The sequence below is a fragment of the Schistocerca nitens genome, chromosome 12 (genome assembly GCF_023898315.1).
Source record: "Schistocerca nitens isolate TAMUIC-IGC-003100 chromosome 12, iqSchNite1.1, whole genome shotgun sequence".
Taxonomy (NCBI): domain Eukaryota; kingdom Metazoa; phylum Arthropoda; class Insecta; order Orthoptera; family Acrididae; genus Schistocerca; species Schistocerca nitens.
Window position 1 is genome coordinate 111,156,931 of NC_064625.1, and position 15,981 is coordinate 111,172,911.

Here is a 15,981-nt window from a genome sequence, read left to right on the forward strand (position 1 = left end):
AAGTTGCTGAGGTTCGCAAAGATTTCCAAATGGAAGATGTGAAGCTGGAGCACAAGTTAACAGAAAAGATCGAAGCGGAATCTGAACTGTGCTCAGATAGATTTAAAGACGTTAATATCAAAGTAAACATATGTCAAGCTGACATAGATGCAATCAAAACTAATACTACTCATATTGTACAAAGAGTAGATAATGTTGAGATGAAAGTAGAGAGTATCAGTACTAACATTGCTAACATAGAGAGTAAAGTAGCTTCAGTAACTTCTGGTAATGGTAGTATACAACAAGTTGTAGCTGCAAACGCCGCTTTTATCGGGTGTCGGCAGTTCTTGCGGTTCGATCCAGATAAAAATATCCACCCGCTAGATTTCTGGAACGATTTTGAAGATGTGATTCCACGAACTTGGTCTGAACGAGAGAAAATCTCATTTATTAGAAGCCATTTAGCAGGTGACGCCATGCGTTGGTCAGCTGATGTTATGTTAAAGTGTAAAACATTAGCGGAGTTCAAAACTGCTTTCATTAATGAGTATTGGTCTAGTAATAAGCAGAATGAAGTATTGAGAGAATTTTGGAGTGGAAAACGCTTCAATGCAGGCAAGGAATCCATTAAAGAGTTTGCTAGGTCATGGATTTCACGTTTGTCACATTTGGACGAAAAGCTGAAACCTGAAATGATTATACTAGGTCTTGAAGCCAAACTGCCATGGTATTGGCAAACTAGAATTATATCTGCCCCTAGAGACAATCTTGATCGTTTCATTGAATATTTGGAACGTGTAGAACGTGTTGCTGCCAATGAGGAGCAAGCACGTAATAACAGAAATGCTAATAATAATAGTAGTAATTTTAGGAACGAGCAAAATGGCAATGTAAACATCAGAACAGTAGGTGTTCGCCATCCTAGGAGAGGTAGAAATTGGGGAAATAATTATCAGAACCAACAATGGCGTCCAAATGACAGCAATTTTGTTCCAACCAGAAATATGCATGTAAATAATAGTACGGAAAGTAATGCTGTGCCAGTCAATTATAATGAAAATAAAGGAAACAGTAGTAGGCCGAGGCAGGAAAACTAGTTCCCGTCTATGAGGACACTGGCGCTCACCAGGCGGTTACTTTTCCTAAGCCAGTAGTTAAGGGAATTGGTAAGACAGATCAAAATACTCAAACTGACTATGTGGATGAAGAGTCGGTAGCACCTAAGGATACAACAGAAATATTAGATCACTCACAGTATTTGATAGATACCGTGTTAGAGACGCTTTCTAAGTGGGAAGAGAAAGAGAAGGCGCAGCAGTGTTATGGTAGGGAAGAGCTACAAAATATTGAATTGTCAGGTGAAGAAGCAGAAGAAATTCATGCTTATATTTACGATGAAGATGATGTGCTCTTATCTAAAGTGCCAGTGCAGGATGTTGATAGTATACTAATAGATTTAGGACAGGAGGTAAGTGAGAATGTAGAGGGTAGGTTGTTGGGGGTCGATGAACCCGGTAGCTGTGACCAGTTGTCACTTGAGAAGGAAACCGACGATAATGGTGAAAGTGGTTTAGCTGTAACTAATGTTATGCCCGGTCTGGAGGCGCAGAATCGCTCAGACTATAGTAATTTGGGTCACGTTCAGCAAACTAAATGTAATGAAGTCGTGCGGTGTTTCGATTTAAAATTAATAGACCGACTGGAAAAGGCAGCGGAAAATGTAATTCAAGAAACCACTACACACTGTGACCTAAATGTAATGAAGACAGATGTCGATCACTTTAGTTGGAGACAAATCCAAAAGGAACTATTAGATGAATTTGAGAAACCACCTGTACAACCTAGAATAAGCCACCCTATAATAATAGTGAATATGTTGGGTATCAATGTACGTTGTCTCTTAGACAGTGGAAGTGAGGTGAGTGCAATATCTCAGTCCTTCTTTGATGCCTTACCGGGTAAAGACAAACTTACAGTAATGAGGGTATCAGGACTAAGAATAATTGGTGCTACTGGCAAGGTGTCAAAAATGGTAAAGCAAGAAGCTTTGCTGCCCTTTAACATTAATGGTAATTTAATTGATCATCCATGTTTAATTGTAAACAATCTCAGTATTGAGGTTTTAATTGGCATAGATTTCTTGTCAAAATATCAGAGTGTTGTTGACTTTGAAAGAAGCCAGTTAAAAATGGTCTTGCCAATAACCGGAGTAATTATAGTACCTTTTAGTGATAAACATGTAGTAACTGATGATGAAGCTTGGGAGCTGCCTATACGAATTCTGAAAAATAGGAGGTATTGGGACGAAAGTGTTAACTTTAGTAACAGTAAGCTGAACACAGAAGAAGAAGAAGCAATTATTTTAGACAAAATAGAAGCTAAATTGCAGGAAATCGATAAGATTTCAGCCAATCAAAAGGAAGAACTAATACAGGTTCTAAAAAGGCATCATAAAGTATTTTCAGATCGACGTGGCGTGTTCATAGGCAGCCAATGAAGGCTGTAGGGAGGAGGTTGTTCTATAACCTCTACACAGTGTGGCAGCTGTGCAGTCCCAGCTGTGTGAGATCTTCTTTCCCTTTCAGGTCTCACTCATTCTTCATCTTTCCTATCCACAAAAATTTTGATCTCTTCTTTCCAACAAATTAAATTTTCCGGTATGACTATTAAGCCAGCATTCAACTAATGAATGCTGTAGGGAGGAGGTTGTTCTGTAACCTCTACACAGTGTGGCAGCTGTGCAGTCCCAGCTGTGTGAGATCTTCTTTCCCTTTCATGTCTCACTCATTCTTCATCTTTCCTATCTACAAAAATTTCGACCTCTTCTTCAAAACAAAATTTTCTGTTATGGCTATCAAGCCATGAGTTATGTAACCATTCTATCTACCGATTAGTGAAGAAAAATACCTGATATGACAAACCTAATAGTGACAAACAATAGAGAAGTATGATGTAATTAAGATACAACTGTATTTGAGTAACAATTATGTATAGTACCCTGGTAATATAGTAAGTACAGAGTATTGTTTTATTGGAAATGGTCCCACAACAATAAAAAAAAAAGATGTACAAATTCATGTACAAGCAGGATCTGAAGTGGTAGTGAAACCTAGTGTATGCATTAGGGCTAACTAATAAATAGTAAGAAAGAGATTGCTTAGTGTTATAAGAAAAATATGCAGACAAGTTTTAAGAATAAACTCACCTTGTGTAGCAAGGAAGGGCAGTGAAATAGAATTGAACAGTGTTTGTGGTTGAGACGTGAAGGACACGTCCCTGAAGTATTTATAAAGTTGGAGCTGGCCATTATTTTGGGTGTAGTGTGTGAAAGGATACACCTACACGTATTGAGGTTATGAGTTGGAGGCGTGAATGCGACCATAGGTACCCTTATGTTAAATGAGACAGAGTAGCTCATGGTGTCCTATAGGTTTAAGGAAATTAGCATTACGCTCGTCCATAATTATTTGATGCATTTTAGTGGTAGGTCTGAGAGAGACTACCTGTGGTTTCAGCGTCCAATTGAGTGGAAATGGATTGCCACGTGAGCAAACTGATCAGCTGCAGTACACTAAAAATATGAAATGAATGTGCTATCCTATGCTTTAAATGTTAATGAGTGAGTGTCAAATAAGTACATACACTAGCAATATAATTGAAAAACATAATGACAGACGTAAAACATTATTTTAGCTCAGCATAAATACACTTCACAGTAAGTAAGTACCTAATTTCAGATGTGGAATTGACAACAGCAGAGGACCAATAAGTGAATTTAGTAATCAACTAAACGTAGTGTGTTTTGAACACTCGCAACTGTACTATTACCAAAAGTTACTCACATGTATAAAGAAGCTGAGGAACAACTACTAATCAAATATACTCATACTATCTCTAAGAATGAAGTAATTAAAAAAATGAGTCAGTTAAGTGAATAAAAGACAAATGTATCAGAAATGTACTGAGCATTGGTTCAGTGTTCCGGCCCTGAAATAATAAATTCAGACTAAATATGATTTATGATTGTATGTCTTGAGCATAAATTTTATCTAGTACATGACTAAAGGCGTTTTGAGCCATTTGTTTACCAATTTATGACAATTAAGTAACCTCGAGAGTATTATTGAAAAAGATTCTGTTAACTTTGTTCCAGCAACATATTGAAGGCTAAGATGTATATATCCCCATTTCATTGTGACCCACCCTTAGATGTTAAGTGAACAGAGTCTGAGGCACTCTTTTTGTTTCTTCTACAGGACAAACCAGATAATGGCAGCCTGGTAGCTGCGTGAAAGCGTGGAGTGACTTGGACACAACTCACAGTGACCCCTCCCCTTTCCCCTTGTAATTTAGAGAGATCGAGAAGGACGCACACCATAGCAACTTCCCCTCCTATACCCTTGTGAATGGAAGTGTAGGACGCCAGCCAAAGCGGCTACAACCACGTGTGTAAAAATTTAGTTGTGAACTTTTCTTTCAGGTTTAGAAAAGATTGCTAAGAGATAATCATCTGTTTATGTATCATGTTATCTTCCTTGAATTTGTGTGTGTAAAAATGTATTTGATGTATTTAATGTAACTAAGATTTTCACAGTTTTTCAATTTCTATGTGTTTGTTAGTCTAAGGCAATATGTATGCCAAAAATATTTCATTGACTTTGCTTAAAATTTGAGTAATGACATTTCTAAAGAGGCAGTGAAAATGCCCGCAATTTAAATGATTAATGTAGGAAATCAGTTTCTTTTAATATTTATATATGTTTATAATTCAATTTTGATTTTTCATAGGGAGTTTAAATTGTACTCTTGCTTCCCTTTTTGTAATTAAATTTTTTTTTTCTTCATTCATTAACATTCATAAACAAAAAAATTTAAGTAGAGGGTGATGTAGGGAAGCAGCCTACTCACGCTGCAGCAAATTCACATCAGTTTCCATTGTGTGTTAGTCAGTCTGCTAGCTCTGACGTCATAGATGTTGCGCAATACCTTAAAAATCAAGCAAATGACATAAAACTTTCCTAGTATGTCTGGAATAATGATAAACTAATGTGTGTTAAATATCAGCTTGATAACTTCAGCCGTTTCCTTTATTTGGACGTTTTTCTATAAAAATAATTGGCGGCACAGAAAAGAGCTAGAGACTGCAAAATTTGTATTTAGATTCAGCTTTCATAATGATTTAATAAAAACAGTACTTTGGATTTCATAAATTAAGATTTTAGTGTAAATTCATGATTTTGTGGTTTTCATCTCAAAACTAGAGGAAGCAAGATAGATTAAGTGAGCTTATAAATCATACTAGGATGTTTAGATTTTAATAGGTTGGAGGTCCGCTATGATGATGAAGCTGTAAAAAGTTTCTTTCAAATATCTGTTAAATTATAGCGATAGCGGATCTCAAAAGGGACAGTTCAGAGCCCATCTGCTGCGTGCAGTGCAATTAAATTAATTATCTCGCCTATGTTATTAAAGTTAGCCACGTCAAAAATTTATGATCAATACTTCCCTGTGTGCTGAATGCACAGTTAAATTAGGAGCTTCATCGGCCTTCAGCAAGAGAAGCTAAAATTTATTATGTAACTTGAAGTGGTGCGTTACTAGCCTAGCGGCTAGTCGAGCCAGCCGATTTGATCGAGCATTTCCTCAGCGGTCCGCACCGCGGATATATATATAAGAGCGCTGTGCGAGGAGCCAAGGCCCCAATTCTCTCCAGACGCTGAATGACACGCCATCTGTGTCGGGAATCGCGCCGCGCCAGGATCAGTGCTACTAACAGCCTCGGGTGCCGTATTCTGTTATTCGAGATGCGCGTAACCAGTAAAGCGTTTCAAGTAAAGTGTTAATTCGGGAATGATTTTCATTATCTAACCTCTGTGTGCGTATTGTCGTATTTTCACGTGCCGTCGCGGGACAGACATTCTACTACTTATATAGCGTGGCGTTTGATGAGATATTTCATCAAATTATGGCGAGCATTCATTTCAACAATTATTTCGGACATTTATGGTTGCATTGGCGCAATAGACTCTGAACTGTTCTGTTAGTTAGGTTGGAGGGATATTTGTGTGTATATTTGTGATTTTGAGAATATACTCAACTATTTTGGAAAGTCGTCTTTGATTAGAAATCCCGAACAACTTCCTGACTCTACAGAGCTACAAGCTGCAGCTATAATTGTAATCTCAAGGAAGTGGGCACTAGGAACTCTATTTACAGGCTTCAGGTTTTGTCAAATCGCTTTCTGGGGGTCTACAAAGTAAATAGAGAGCCAGTGTTGAGAACGGCGAAAGACAGCATTAACAACATTCTAAAGCTAGAAACTGACAGCAAGCAAACATTAATGCAGCAGTAATATATTTAACAACCAACATCAAAATATTTCTACTCCTCCGCCGCCCCACAGTATCACTCCTCAAGTTCTGTCAATACCGCAAGCAACCTGGTCAGTTGTATTGCTCGTGGGTGATGGATTTGCAAGGCTCGAGTCAGTGTTGCAATTTCACATGTACAAATGCGGTTTGCAAAGCTTCGTACACACATTCTGTGATCCGAGGTGTAGTGGTCCAATTGGTTCCCGATGTGGAACTACACAAGTGCCACTCAAGGGTAGAACTGTCATAAGTCCTTTTCCCGTTGGCAGGGTAATGATACATTGATTTTGGATCTGTCAGTGACCTCTGAACACCCTGCCGTGCCCTGCTGGAGTAAGCAGTAGGGTCCCCCATCGTGTCCCGACTGCCTCACGGCACACCCATGTGCAGGCTGTCTGGGTCACTGAAGCATCCCACTGTGGGAAAGATAGGTGTCTATGAAGTGTCTGATGTCAACCATTGGGACAGTCAGATGCCTCTCCACACATGAATCATGGGACAGTGTATGGATTTCAGACGGTAGTTTTTCAGGGAGCCATTCTGCCACTAAGATGCTTATCACCCCCATGATTGCAAACCAGGATGTCAATTTACAGGTGGATACAGGAGCTACTGTTTCTTTGATTAACCTCCGAGCATATGGTTTTCTTGGTTCTCCTGACTGGGCCCTGTGCGAATGTTGCATAAAAAATGGTTGTACAGTTAGTTGTAAATAGTCGCTAAGCTGCCAAAATTTTCGAAATGAATGCCTTCTTGCTGGTTGGCTTCCCCGTCACTGATGAGGTTTAAGTTGTCCCTGACAGGAGTTCAGTGAGCTGTGTACGGCCTTCTGTATGAATGTGGCCTCGGTTGTGCCACATATTTCCAGGCTCATATCTTCTTATGTACAGATGCAGTGCCCAACTTCTGCCAGGCACTGAGACACAGCAGGTTGGCATCTAATCCATCGGACAACTTGTTAATTGTCATGCCCACGGAGAAAGCAGAACAGTAGTTGCAGCGTAGTTTGTAGAGCACGTGAGTGCTTTCATAGGCAGCCCAGCCTTTGATGGGAGGAGATGGCTGTGAGTATACAGGAGTAGGTGGTAGCAGAAGGCTGTACGAGACAGGTCATGTATCTATTACAGGGATATGAGCCGCGAGGGAAGGGGTTGTGGCTCTGTTTTGGAAGAAGGCTATTTGACCCAAAGCTTCAATGTATAGCAGTCTTTTCACTGTGCCTGCCTGCAACTCAACGTCTCCTCTATATGGTGGTTAGTAATCTACCCTTTACATAGTACTGTTGTATTTCCTATTTTACTTGACGTAGGTATATCTGTAGCAACAATTGCTGTAAAAGGAACTACAGGTTAACTCAGATTATCAGAAAAGTCTTCGGAAAACTATTTCAAATGTGAGTGCATTGTCTGTAAGTGAACCTGGCGTGGGAACCACACTTGGTGATCGCTATCTTGCCTTTAAATTTCAGCACATTTCTTACATCCGCCCCCGGTAGCTGAGTGGTCAGCGTGACAGACTGTCAATCCTAAGGGCCCGGGTTTGATTCCCAGCTGGGTTGGAGGTTTTCTCTGCTCAGGGACTGGGTCTTGTGCTGTCCTAATCCTCATCATTTCATCCCATCGATGCACAAGATGCCAAAGTTGCATCAGATCGAAAGACTTGCACCTGGCGAACGATCTACCCGATGGGAGGTCCTAGTCACACGACATTAACATTTTTTGCATATTTCTTAGACATTTTTGTGAAAAGCTTCACTGTCAAAATTAATACTAGCAATACCAACAGGGTTGGGGAGCTGGATACTTTTCGCCCACCTTTTGTAAATATTGTGATCCAATCATGTACTTTATATTTCAAAATTTCGAAGGAAATATTTAAACAGCGGAAAATCCAGGATGGAATAACATCAGTATTATGAAAGGTCAGATTGCTCCTCACACTTAGAATAGATGTTGAGTCATAGAGAGGTACTACAAAAAGCTTTGGCCAAAAGACAGAGTTTCTGGCCAGTGAGGCTGGACTGCATACAGCAACTGCATCTGATGGGGGAAGCAATCTGTGGGTAGTGGGGGTAAGGAAGAATCTGAGATGGGGAGCATTCAGGGACGTGGGGGGATAGGGTGCGGCTTGCTAGGTGCAATCAGGTGGTTTGAGGGAGGTGTTGTGAGTGGGAGGGGAAGGGAAGAGGAGTGGAATAGGATAGAAGTAGAGGAGGGGAAAAAAGAATTGTGGGTGTGTTGGTGGAATAGGAGGCTGTGCAGTGTTGGAGAGGGAGCAGGGAAGGGGATAGGTGGGTGAAGGGCAGTGACTACTGAAGGTTGACACCAGGAGGGTAACAGGAATGTAGGATATACTGCAGGGAGAGTTCCCACTTACACAATTCAGGTGACTGTGAATTAGCCACTGAAGTCAAGCAATGTTGTTGAAGAAAGTATTTATTATTTTTAATTAATGCTTCTACCAGTCTTTAATTGTTTTAATTTTGCAGTCAAATGTAATCTAAAAATTAAAGTCTTATTAATGTATTGCAGCAGATGCAACTTGAACAACAAATATGCTACTTAGGCATGAGCACTTCTTTAAGAGGTATGTTGTTAATAAAAGACAACAATTAACAAAGTTTGCATTTTTTATTGTTTTTGGTGGTGATCATAAAGCAGCACACCATTGTTAGTATGTGTTGTGGAAAAGGCATTGGTAGCGCTAGGGTTAAAAATGTTACATCACTAAACTCCAGTTTTCAAGAGCTTTCGAATATCGTTTTAAAGAATGTCATTCCACTAAAAGGCCCACACTTCCATTGACATCTCAATTGATAAATGAGTTAATAACCACACAATTATGTGCCCCTCTGCCTACTAACATTTGCAGAAAACCTTATTTTGGTATCTTGAACAGTTAAAATGGGAACAGGAAATCTACTACTAACAAATACAAGCAGCTGTTTCCTGAGTTACACTTCAGTTCTGTCTGCTTAACATTTACAAGACTACACTGACTTTTGTTAAAAAAAGTGAAAATGTGATAGAATACAGGTCCATTTACAGACATAGTTACTGGTGATGCTGTTTTCACTCACAGTATTATAGGAATGAGGCTCATGTAAAGTGTCAGTTTAAGTAAAAAATCCTAAGAGAAACTGGAGATTTCATCCTAAACCTTTCTATATGTTTTCAATATTGTTGTATACCTTTCTCATACCATTACTTGCCTCATTATAGAAAACAGTGCAGAACACTTAACAGCTTCTACGCTGTAACTAGATATGAAGAAGGATTTTTGGTCCCTGTAAGTAGGTAATCAAATGTTTCATCACTGTGTGCACAGGATGACCTATAACTATGACAGGTCATACAGAACAGGCTTCACTCCAAAGTGGCACTTGGCAAATGTAAACGACAAAGACCAATGTGATATTGCTAGTGAATCAACATCCCCTATTGATTCATTTTCTGTTGATAGTAATGTTCTTAAGTTGCCTGGGTCTCAAAAGTATTGAATATGGTGCATTCCAGATCAGAACAGTGGTGCATATTAGTCACAGGAAATTATCACACAATCCTCACAAATCTATACGGTCCAGTCATATTAATATGACCACCTGTCAAAAGCCTGAATAACAACCTTTTGCAGTGCCTTCGTGCAGGAAGAGAGTCAGTGAGGTTCTGGAAGGTACTAACAGGATATAGGTCCATGCTGGATCCAGTGCTGTGATCAGATTTGCTAGATTTCTCAGTTGATGAACCATGGTGCAAACAGCACAGATTCTTGATTGAGTTGAAGCCCGGGGAGTTTGTTGGCCAGGGTAGTACAGTAAATTCATCCTGATGTTCTTCAATGCATGCACATACAGTGAGAGCTGTGTGACACATTGTACTGTTCTGTTGTGCCACGGAAAAAACAAACTGCTGGTACAAGTGGACATGTCTATTTGTGGTGATTCAGTGTGCCTTCCAGAATGAAGGGATCACCCAAGGGATGCCATGAATCCATTCCCCAGACAAAAACACTCTCTGCTCTGGCCTGGACCCTTCCAACGTGTGTTGCAGGGTCATACACACCAATGGCCAACTGTCTGATGGAGTGTAAAACGTAATTCACTTGTCACCTTTCAGTGGATGTCCGGTCGCAGTATTGGCATTCAAATTCCAGTCTTCATCACAGCAGTCGGCATGGGTGGAGGAACAAGGCACCTTCTGCAGAGGTCCATACACAGCAACATTTGCTGACCAGTCATTGAGGAAACACTATTGGTAGCCCCTCGGTTCACCGGGGTGGTCAGTTGCACGTCTTTTCACGAGTATGTATCTCTGAAGCCGTCTTTCACCCATCATCTGTGGTCTATGGTGCACCACAGTTCTCTACACGCCTGTTTTGGATAGTGCCATTCTGCCACGCACAGTATACTTTAACCACAGTGAACATGAACAGTTTACAAATATAGCCGTGTAGGAAATGCTCCCACCCTCGGCCCAAATGTGATTGATCACACCTTTTTGACATCAGATAAACACTCCATTTCCACATCACAACAACGAATGCACTGTTTTCTGCTTCTCCCGATATGCTTTATATACCATTGACTGCTAGTGCTACCACATGCTGTCTGTGAGTAGTTCTTGTACAATCCTACCAGTATGGACGAATGGAAAGTAGCATACCACACCTACTTTAAATCAGTAATAAGGGTACAGAATTGTGTTTCAGAGTAACTCAAACCGTATGTATCAAATATTAAATCTTCTGAAGACACCATCAATAGAAATATGTACATGTAAGGTGAAGAAAACCGTGTCACCCATTCCTAAAAAATCTACGTATATTAAGTGTTCCCTCACTATACCTCCATCAGCTGATTTATTTATAGCAAATATTTTCAATACGAACACAACACCAGACAGCAAAATAATTTTATGCTGCCCACCCGCTATTTAAAACATTGTGCTCGAACTCCACAGTAACAAGAAACTAGTGCATAAATGTTGCTATACAGTAGAGTAATTCATAAAGGACAACCTGAAAATTTGGGCAGGAGAGAGTAAGTGCTTAAGACTGTTAATTTTTAACAGTTTGTTACTTTTTAATAAAAATTATGTTGTTGTTGTCGTCTTCAGTCCTGAGACTGGTTTGATGCAGCTCTCCATGCTACTCTATCCTGTGCAAACTTCTTCATCTTCCAGTACCTACTGCAGCCTACATCCTTCTGAATCTGCTGAGTGTATACATCTCTTGGTCTCCCTCTACGATTTTTACCCTCCACTACTAAATTGGTCATCCCTTGATGCCTCAGAACATGTCCTACCAACCGATCCCTTCTTCTAGTCAAATTGTGCCACAAACTCCTCTTCTCCCCAATTCTATTCAGTACCTCCTCATTAGTTATGTGATCTACTCATCTAATCTTCAGCATTCTTCTGTAGCACCACATTTCGAAAGCTTCTATTCTCTTCCTGTCTAAACTATTTATCATCCATGTTTCACTTCCATACATAGCTACACTCCATACAAATACTTTCAGAAACGACTTCCTGACACTTAAATCTACACTCGATGTTAACAAATTTATCTTCTTCAGAAACGCTTTCCTTGCCATTGCCAGTCTACATTTTATATCCTCTCTACTTCGACCGTCATTAATTATTTTGCTCCCCAAATAGCAAAACTACATTACTACTTTAAGTGTCTCATTTCCTAATCTAATTCCCTCAGCATCACCTGATTTAATTCGACTACATTCCATGATCCTCGTTTTGCTTTTGTTGATGTTCATCTTATATCCTCCTTTCAAGACACTGTCCATTCCATTCAACTGCTCTTCCAAGTCCTTTGCTGTCTCTGACAGAATTACAATGTCATCGGCAAACCTCAGTTTTTATTTCTTCTCCATGGATTTTAATACCTACTCCGAATTTTTATTTTGTTTCCTTTACTGCTTGCTCAATATACACATTGAATAGCATCAGGGAGAGGCTACAACCCTGTCTCACTCCCTTGCCACCCACTGCTTCCCTTTCATGTCCCTCGACTGCCATCTGGTTTCTGTACAAATTGTAAATAGCCTTTCGCTCCCTGTATTTTACCCCTGCCACCTTCAGAATTTGAAAGAGAGTATTCCAGTCAACATTGTCAAAAGCTTTCTCCAAGTCTACAAATGCTAGAAATGTAGGTTTGCCTTTCCTTAATCTTTCTTCTAAGATAAATCGTAGGGTCAGTATTGCCTCACGTGTTCCAACATTTCTACGGAATCCAAACTGATCTTTCCCGAGGTCAGATTCTACCAGTTTTTCCATTTGTCTGTAAAGAATTCGCGTTAGTATTTTGCAGCTGTGACTTATTAAACTGATAGTTCGGTAATTTTCACATCTGTCAACACTTGGTTTCTTTGGGATTGGAATTATTATATTCTTCTTGAAGTCTGAGGGAATTTCGCCTGTGTCATACATCTTATTAATTGCATATTAATTCCATATCCAGTACAGTATATTATACGAAAAATTTTAAACCAATTTTTCTGTTTTGACGAGTCTCTAGTAGGTTAAGTCAGTGACTTGAAACTGTGCACTACAAGGCAATAAGCTTTTCTTCTAGTGATGTCGAACATGGGGGTATTCACCTTATTGTGACTGGACCGTGTATACGGGACAGTCAAATGAAGGCCGAACATTTGCTACAACAGGACCATGGAATAGTTACATTCAAAAGTAATCACCACATGTGTAAAGTCATTTTTGTCACTGGGAGATGAGACTATCAATTCCTGTTTTTCTAGAATGCTGTTGGTTGCTGACAGATCCACAACCGCATCCACCCTTGCACTTCCTTGTCTTACTGAGAGTGACATCCAGGCATGTCTTTCTTCAGGTCACCAGAGACATAAAAACCACATGGTGAATGATCTGCAGTGTCTTCCAACCAAATTGCTGAAGTGTAGCCCTGTCCAGTTGGCTGGGAAGGATGAGCACAATCTTGCAACAGGATGATTCTCTAAAACAGCATTCCTGGTTGTTTTGACTTTATACCCCATCATAGTTTCTGCAAAGTGTGCTCAGTTCTCTGCACATTAACTGTGGTTCCACACTGAAGGAACTCGACAAAGAGTACCTGCAGGTCAAGGAGGAGGTCATCGTGATCTTCCATGGTGCCACTATTTCTAGCCCGAGGGTAAACACAAAGCCAACAGTGGAAATAGTCCACCTCACCCCAGTCAAAGAAATCCAAAACTGATCACGTGACTTCTGATAAGGCAATAGTGAGCTCCTTCTTTGACTTTACAAGCTCTCCAATTATTGACTTCCAAGAAAATGGAACCACAATCAATGCACAGTGCTATGAAGAAACTCTGCAGTAACTGTCACCATCAGGTCAAAATGCTGAGAAATATTGTGTGAATCACAGTATTCTCAAGGTAAATTAAAGTTTTATGGGGTTGGTGGTACAGCCAACCAACGGGTAATGCCATAACTAACCAAAAGAATGCAGGAAGTTGTACTTAGTAATTCGAGCAATATAGTCTGGGGACATAATTCTAACTGAGGAGAAATCATGTATGAGGTTCCTTATGGTTTAATTTTTGGTCCACTATTGTTCCTCATATATGTAAACTATCTTCTGACTAATACAGAACAAGCAGAATTACTTCTTTTTGCTACCAGTATGGGCATAAGTAAAGTAGTGTATCACAGCTACTTTTAGTCAGTAATAAGGTACGGAATTGTATTTTGGGGTAACTCAGACCAAGTGTGCCGAATACTAAAACTTCAGAAAAGCATCATTAGAAATATGCACAATTTAGGGCGAAGAAAATCATGTCGCCCACTCCTAAAACATCTGAGTATACTAAGTCTTCCCTCACTGCACATATATGAGCTGATTATCTTTGTACACAGTAATGTTAATTTATTTGTAGCAAATCATTTTCAACATGATTACAACTCCAGAAATTGAAATAATTTTACGCTGCCCACCCACCATTTAAAACTTTATGCTCAAACTCCACATTATATGGGTATGAAAATTTATAACAAGGTGAAATGGAGAGAGTTGCTCAGCATAAATTTAGAAACACTGAAAAAATCCTTATACGAGAAACTGTTGCAGAAATGTTACTATTCAGTAGAAGAATTCATAAATGACAACCTGAAAATTTGAGCAGGAGAGAGCAAGTACTTAGGTCTGTTAATCTGAAAAGTTTGTTACTTTTGAAGAAAAATTATTAATTGCATAATCAAGTAATTATTCAGTACTGTATATTGTATTACTGGTGTTATAAGGAAAATTGGAAACAAGCTTTTGTATTTTGACGAGTCTCCTGTACTTTTATGTCAATGGCTTGAAATTGTATGTTATGAGACAATAAACTTCTACTTCGGATTACACTAGTATTGTAATCAAGCCAAGCATATGTACAGAAACAGAAGAAATGGTAAACAAAGTTCTTAAACGTATCATTGACTGGTTTTCTACAAATGGTCTCACACTCAGTTTTAAAAAGGCACAACACATTCAGTTCTGCAGATACAGGGGTACTATACAAGAGATAAATGTAACTCATGGTGAGGAAATAATAAATGTGGTGGTAACTTTAAAAATGTTAGGAGTTCATATTGGGGAGGATTTAAATTGTAAAAAAAACACATTTTGGAACTCCTGAAGCAACTTAGTTCAGCCACATTTTCACTAAGAAACATTGCAGATCGTGGGGAGAGAAATCAGTAAGTTGACATATTTTTGTTCAATAACTTCATATGGAATAATGTCCTGGGCTGACTAATCTTTAAAAAGAAAGTCTTCATTGTGCAAAAAAATGCAGTAAGAATAATATGTTTGATAATCATCTTGTAGACATCTGTTTGACAAGTTGGGCATTGTGACGACTGATTCACAATGTATTTACTCCCTCATGAAGTTTGTGAGGTACATAATTACACTACAAGGAAAAATGACATTCATTACTCCACATTAATGTTGTGTTTAGCGAAAAAGGAGTGCACAATGTTGCAACAAAAATTTTTGATCGCTTACCTAGTGATATAAAATGTCTGACGGCCAGCAAAGTAAAATCTCAAAACAAACTGAGTAAGTTTCTGCTTGACAATGCCTCCCATTCCAAAGAAGAATTTCTATTACTGTAATGTGTAAAAGATGGTGGGTAGGAATTACTAACTCACATCTGTGTACCCTGTTTCCTTTTTGAAAAAAAAAAAGTTCAGAATTTAGCCACATGTACAAATTAATTTTCAATGTAAATTTAGATTCACATAATTATGGTCTTTTGTCCAAAACAAAATCATGGAACATGTAACTAACTACAGGCCACACTTCGTTTTTCCATCACCACCACAGGACTTGAGCAAAGTTTGCTAAGGCAACACAGATCTGTATCTTAAATTATCTAGAGACGTTGATGAGGCTGTATGGTTTAGTTAATATAGTATCCTTTAGTGGTGCATACTTGTTTCTTTAATAGCTCTATGAGACTGAGTAAATTTAGTGTTTTCACAACAACAGTGGATCTCAGAACATGTAAGCATTGTAAAATGCTTTTGATGGAATGTTTGAGGCTCTGGGCATCTAGAATTATAACCTGTAATCATATAATTTTTTGTTTACTCATTCGGACAAAACGTGC